Genomic DNA, 7075 nt, shown 5'->3' with positions numbered 1-7075 from the left:
GTTTCTGGCCTCCTCAAGTGATCCTGGGGCTGTCGGGGAGGACTCTCCGGTTTCCAGGCAAGGCGGCTTCCGATTGATGTCCCAGCTCCCCCTTGTTCCCCCCACACTCGGCCCTGGCCCCAGTTTCCCTCTAGGATCTCTTGGTCAAGGGCGGGGACAGACGTCTTGAAACATAAACCCAGCTGGCAGCTCTTTGTTCCTCAGGGACACACACGCAGGCGCACAGCCCGCTCCTCCATGTGGTCCGACCTGCTAAGCCAGCTGTAAGAGAAAACTCCACCAGGGAGCTGCGGACCTCAGGGAAGGGGCAGACCTGGTTCCGCTAGCCCAAGTGGGTTTTCTGTGTGATCCTGGGGAAGAGCCCTACCTCAGTTTCCCCACTTGTAAAATAGGATTGGTGGTGATTAAGCTTGGAGGTTGGGAAAGGCCCCAGCCCTGGGCCTGGACCAGGCTGGTGGACATGATGAGGGGGGCTGGGTTCCCATTCCGTTTTGGCAGTGGAGCCAACAGGATTTGTTCTCTTTTCCACGGGGGAGAGGGCTGGGAAGGAGGTCCAAGAAGGAGGTTCAAGAAGGACTGCCAGGGGAGGGGTGGGAGCATTTGGAAGGACAGAGGGGCCAATTGCAAGGCAGAGGTGGAGAGAGGAGAGGACTGGGACTCAGATTTGGACACATGGGGATGGAGATGTTAGTTAGGTTCCATGTGGAAATTCTGAGGAGTTGGGTAGACACTGGGGCCTGGAGTTCTGAGAAGAGGCCAGTGCTGGAGGTACATTTGGGTGTCATCTGTAAGGGAGTGGGTGGGCTAGGGAAGCCCAGACTGGGGTGCTTCTGGGACAGAGCGGTAGAGAAAGAATAGGGGCAGAGGAGATAGAACAGCCAGGGAGGTGGCAGGAAACAGGTGGGGGTCCTGGCAGGGTCCCCAGGGGAGCAGTTTGGCTGGGGGCATATAGCTTTCTGTCTCTGAGGTTTAGCATCATTTCCTGCATGTGGGCAGCACTGAGAAGCAAGTAATGAGCAAGGGAACATTCTTGGGGACCCAGCCCATGACAGGTGCATCTAAATGGGAACAGTAATTAATCACTGATATCCTGCTCTGCCTGTGGGGAGACCACTCAAGGCAAAGAATGTACAGGAATGTTCAAAAAAATTTCTCTGTGTGCCCTCCACACATGGACACTGAAGGGTGGGCTCTGTCCTCTCCAGAGCCAGGTAAAGACTGAGATACCAGCTAGCAGGACTGGGGTAGAGGGGTATCTCAGAAACTGAGCAAGGGTTGTGAGGTAAAGTAGGGATTCCTGGGGGTGGAATGGCATTGATGAACCCCCAGGGGCTGGACCATGAACAGAGTGGGGGGAGGCAGACTTTGATGGCATCCTCCAAACTGGGTGAAAGCTTGCAGTGGGCATGGCCTGAGTCGTAGACTCCCAGGCGGGAAGGAATCTCAGAGAAGTCTTCTGGTCTCCTCTCAGTCTGCTTTGCAGATGTGGAAATCAGAGACGGGAAGGGCCTTTCCTGCAGTCACAGAGCTGATAAGGGGTAGGGGATGGGTTGGGAGCATTCCAGGGTGTAGTCCCTGCTAGGCCCTCTCCCTCCGCTACCCCTGGAGCATGCTCTTCTCCAAGCCAAGGGTTCATTGACCCCAAGGTCCACAAAATCAATGCCCAGTCCCCTGGCCTGGCACCCGAGCCCATCCCCCAATCCCAGGGAGCCTTCCAGCTACAGGTGCTCCCTCTGCTCCAGCCACAAGCAGAGAAGCTCCCTTACCACTAGGGAAATTCTGGAATCAGCCTGCTCAGAAGCCTACCTCTGGGCATCTGTGGGTCCCTTGGAGACCAGAAATGTCATTGTCCCTCTTGGAATCCTCTTTTGGAGCACTCTTCCCAAAGCCTTCCCCAGTGACCTTTCCTCCTCCATTCCCACCACCCTTAAAGCCTTTAACATAGCCATGGCCCTCATCCTCCAGTGGCCAGCCCATGCCTTCTCCTCCTGCAAGGCCCAGGATGCCCCTTCTGCAGGAACCCCTCCCTGACCACCATCAGTCTGGACCAAGGGCTTCCCCTGGACGCCCACAGCCTCTGGGCTCCTCTAAGGCTGAGCTGAGCCAGGGTGTCATAGGGGCCTGGGTTGTGTCTGTATCTGCCTCCCCGACTGGCTTGGGCCACCTCATGAACTGGGACAAGCACCACGCACCCATTAAGCCCTGGGAGCTGAGTACAAAACATGCCTCAAAAATGTTGGATTTGCTGGGTTGGGGATCCAATTCAGTAGCAGAGCGCTTGCCTAGCACGTGTAAGGCCCTGAGTTCGGTCTCAGCCCTGAAAAAAAAAAAGAATAAAAATGTTGAATTTGGGGTGTCCTTTGGACTTTAACCAAGCAAATGGGGAAAACAGAAGAAGGAACCAGAATGCCTCGGAAAGGGTGAACAGGTAACATGAATGCTAACATTTATTGGGTACCTCCTGTGTCTTGTTCCAAACACATTGTCCCAAGTAATTTTTATGGCAGCCTCTCCTTAGGTGGGAGAGGACCCTCTGACAGGAGGAAACTAGGCCCTGAGGGGACAGGTGGCTTGCCCCAGGCCCCATGGAAAGTTCACAGCAGAGCTGTGTCCCTTCTCCAGCTGGCCAGCAGGGGAGCCCTCAAGGCACAGGACAGTAGACCCAGTGGGTCCCTGACCTAATGGGTCTTGTGTACCTGCCACTGGCCAGTCCCTGGACCTGTGACAAAGCCCTGCACCTTTCTGACTGGCCAGGGGCTAGGAAATCAAGAGGATGTGAGAGTGGGTCCCTGGATGGTGCTCCTTCTGGCAGGCTGGGGGGTTCTGAGCAGGTGAGGCAGGGGCCTCCTCCAGTGTGAGTGACAGGCCCCAGAGGCTGCCTGGTCTCAGGCCTCCAGCAGCTCAGGAGCCACTGTGTTCAGAGATTTATGAGAATAAAATCTTGGCGCCTGAGACTTTTAGAATAAAATCCTCAAACCTGGCACTGGAAGCCCTGTACAGGCCACGCCTAGGGAATGACGGGTGGGCGCCACAGCTCTTGATTGTCACATCTGGGACTCCCTGCCCAGGCCATATTCCACGTGTCCAGTGTGTAAGGGGCAGCGCTCCCGGCCAGGCTCCCTGAGGCTTGGGAGAAGGAAGCACCTGGCCAGGACTGCACCAGCTGCACTGAGGCTGAGCGGCGGGGGAGGCTGGGAGGCTGGCTGGGATCAGGATCGGAGAAACCAGGCGGTAGAGAGGAAGCAGGAACTCCTGGAAGGGGGAGAGATTAGTTTGGTGGGAAAGGAGAGACTGGAAGATAAGGCCCCCCGGGGAGGACTGCTCAGGTCAGAGAGGCCACCAAGGGGCCCACACCCAGCCCAAGCAAGCCCTGGTCTGTTGTTCCTAAGGCATGGAGGCCAACAGCCGGAGTACACAGACCAGGCCTCCAGTCTGACACAGGCCCCCGTCCAGGACCCCAGGCCCAGGAGCGGCTACCTGGACTAGGGAGAGATCTGGGCTAATCCCAGTATCTTTTCTGTTCTCTTGCTGTGTGACTCCAGGTAACCAGGTCAGAGCCTTCTCTGACCTTTTTAATTTTCACAACTATTCTAAGGAATATGTCCTAGTATCTCTATTTTATCAGTGGGGAAACAGGCTCAGAGTGGGAAGTATTTGGCCCAAGTTTGCAGAGCCAGAATTAAAAAACTCCAGACTGTCTGGCTCCAATTCTCGAGTCTATTCTCAGCCTCCATAACCAGCATCCTAGGGACGAAGGTGGACTTATGCTAAGGAGTGGTCAGCATCATGGGGGTGGGGGCCTCTCCTACCCTATCCTCCACAGGTGAGTTGTTCGCCATTGCCTGGGTTCCTGGCCTCCACCTGTGTGGCAGAAAGATTGAAGAGCAGGTGTCCCCCTTCCGTGGCCCATAGCTCTTAGTATAATAGCAAAGCACAGAGGCAGGAGACAGGCAGAGTCCTGGGGGCTCCAGGGATCTGGGCCGGAAAGTCCATGTCTCTCTGGGCATTGGGTATAGGAAGTAGAATTCAGGAAGACTTCCTGGAAGAGGTGCACTGGGTTCAGAAGGCTGAGTAGCATTTCAGGAGATGGAAAGGGAGGTCAAGGGGAGAGAGGTGCCTAAGCAGAGTGACTCCAGGACCACACAGAGGGTGCCGGGAAGTGGAGACAGCTGGAGCTCTGGGGCAGCAAAGGTCAGAGCCAGGCTACCACAGACCCCAAGCTAGTTGGTTAGAGTAGAAGTGTCTGAGTCCACCCTCCATGTGCTGGCTGCCAGCTGGACTGTCCACTGCCTGCAGAGATGGCTGGCTTCAGGCAGAGCAATTTATCAGTCGCATACATAATGGGTCCCCTTGCTCCCGTAGACCAAATCAATATCCGCTCGGTGCCCCGGGTGGGTGGCTGCTGAAGACATTCTCCTTATCAGCCCCTTGGTCCCCCACTGCCTCACCTGCGGGGCTCCAGGGACAAGGGTGGAGGTGAGGGGCTGATGGAGGAGGAGGTGGCAGGTTAGGACAACCGTCCCAGATGCCGCCCAACTCTGGCTGGCAGGAGGACCAGAGTGCCCCACAGCCACGAGGCCACCAGGTAAGGTCGGGTTTGCAAGAGGCCCAGGCCAGTGCTCCCCGGCAGGACCACAGATGCAGGCCACAGACTTTGTGTCTCCACTGCGTTTGCCTCCATAAAAGTGTGCTGTGATCAAGGGGCTGGGGAGAGGGAGCTGTCTGGGAGGTGCAGGGACAGTATCATGTTAAACACTGTGACCCCGAGGGCTTATTTCCTGTCCAGATTCTCAGAGTCAGTTTGTCTTGGGTTCAGGCCCTCCACTCGGAAGCCTCCCACGGTCCTGGGAGTTCAGCTGACGGAGGCAGACAGTCCTGAACTGGGCCTCGACCACGCTCCGCCAGAAGGGCGAGGCTCATCTTTTCTTGAGTCTGCATTGCCCTGCCCTCCCGCCCGGTCCCTCCCCAAGGGCTGTCCTCACTCCACACCTGACCCCTCGGCCCTGGGGCAGGAAGCTGCTCATGTAGACCCTGCTTCTGTGGAGTCCCGGCATTTCCCTGGGCATTTCTAGGCAAAAGGCTGGACACCCTGGGCACCATGTGATCTGAGGCCAGTTTCAGGGGACTGGATCATCTATTTTTCTGGACCATCTCCCTGTGGGTCTGGCTGAGGCTTGTTCTTGGTGCCCCTGTGACATCTACCAGCAGCTCCCTAGTCCTATGGATGTCACTCTGGGGGCCCATTCCTGTCTTGGCAGTCGCTGTCCCTCCATCCTGCTTTCTTGCAGGTCCCCAGGGTTCCTCTCCCTGCAAATAGACTCCCTCATCACCATGAGGGAGGCCAGGACCTCAGGGTTGATGGCTGCCTTCACACTCCCCATCCAGACCGAAGCAGTGGTTTGGTTTAATATCCATTTTGGGAGCAAACATGTCCCCACCTCTTGCACACACAGCATACCTCCCCAACACCTGCAGACAGATGCCCCTCCTTCTGTCTCAGAACACACTTGAGTGCACAAACTGAGCAGGGAGCCATTGTACAGCAAGCAGGTGAGGCCTATGCAAGCCACACGCCCAAGTCTTTTTCTGCCATGGCTCCTGGTAAACTGAGTGACCCTGGACACGTCACAGCCCCGGACACTCCACTTCCTCAACTGTAAAATGGGGTGAACACAGGCATGTCCTGACCTCTCAGTGTTGTCCTGACACTAGGGAGAGGTCAAGTGGTAAAGCCTTCAGCGCTGAGCCTGGGTGGATTGGGGACCAGCTGGGGCGAGGACAGTCCTTATTAGGAAGAGTCATTCCTCCTTGGGGTCCATGCCCTGCCCTGTGCTGTGTGCTGGGGACATAGGAAAGCCAGCCCCAGATCCTGAACCACGCACTTGCCATAGGATGTGTTGAGCACTGAGGAGGAGGAGGACCCGGCTGCGGGGGACTCAGGAGCACAGCTTTGATGCTAGCCAGGCCTGACTGGGGCTCCCAGGGCTGCCCCTGCTGGCTGTGTGGCCTGGAGCAAGTTACCTCACCTTTTTGTCTCCGAGTGTTCATCTGTGAAGTAGGATTAACACCACCCACCTCGTTGGACTGTCGTCTGGCTCCAGCTGGGTGATGCGTGTCAAGCCCTTGGTGGACAGTAGGAGTTATTCTTTGGTGGCTATTGTGGTTGAAGAATCCAGTCACTGTCTGTCAACAAACTGTCACTGAGCAGGCTCTGCTGCGTGCTGGGGAGTCAGAGCAGAGACGGCTATGGCTCCGCCGCCGCGTTCCCTTGGGCAAGAGACTAACTGGCGGCTGAGAAAAGTGGATCCAGGGCAGTCAGGGAGTCAGGGCGGCCTTCCGGGGAGGACCCATGGGTGCCGCCCTGGATTTGGAAAGACAAGCAGCGCCCAGGTGGCCTGGAGGAGGACCTAAGCAGACAGCGGGGCAAGGCTCAGGGGTGGAAGAACAAGTCTCTTGGGAGACGCACTCTGGAGCCTCCAGGTTTGTGGAGAATCCAGCTCTGAGGAACCCTACACAGGGCCCTGAAGGAGTGAAGCCCGCTCCACATGCGCCTCTGACAGCTGACAGTCTGGGCCCAGCTCCTTGATGGAGTCCTGAAGCCACGGCCTCTGCGCCCCAGGAAACTGGGGCCTCTGCAAGGGCCTTTCCCACCACCAGGTCCCAGCCCCCGCCCCTCATGCTCCTCTGTCCCCAGGGCTGTGAACATCCATGGATTGGACCTCTGAGGACACCATCTTGTCCAGTGTCTCCCCAGAACCCGCCCAAGTGTGTCCAGAGATGGAGCAGAAGACTGGTGTGGAGAGGGCCGCATCAGAGGTCAGGGGGCCCCAGGGCCCAAGGCTGGGCTCGAGGCTCCAGGTGGGTGTCACCTGCCTGGCACACAAGGACTTCTTCATATTTTGGAGGATACTTCCCTCCTGTGACTGGGTACCCAGACCTCCTTCTCCTCTAGTGAACCCCAATGTACAGATGAGAAAAACAGAGGTGAGAGGCTGGGCTGACTCCCCGTGTTCTGGCCTCCCAGTGGTTCTAGCCTCAGGGGCCCCATGAGGGAGGCCCAGCCCTGAGCTGAGGT

This window comes from Ictidomys tridecemlineatus, chromosome 4 (genome assembly GCF_052094955.1).
Source record: "Ictidomys tridecemlineatus isolate mIctTri1 chromosome 4, mIctTri1.hap1, whole genome shotgun sequence".
Lineage (NCBI taxonomy): Eukaryota > Metazoa > Chordata > Mammalia > Rodentia > Sciuridae > Ictidomys > Ictidomys tridecemlineatus.
Note: the sequence above shows the minus strand (reverse complement) of the source record.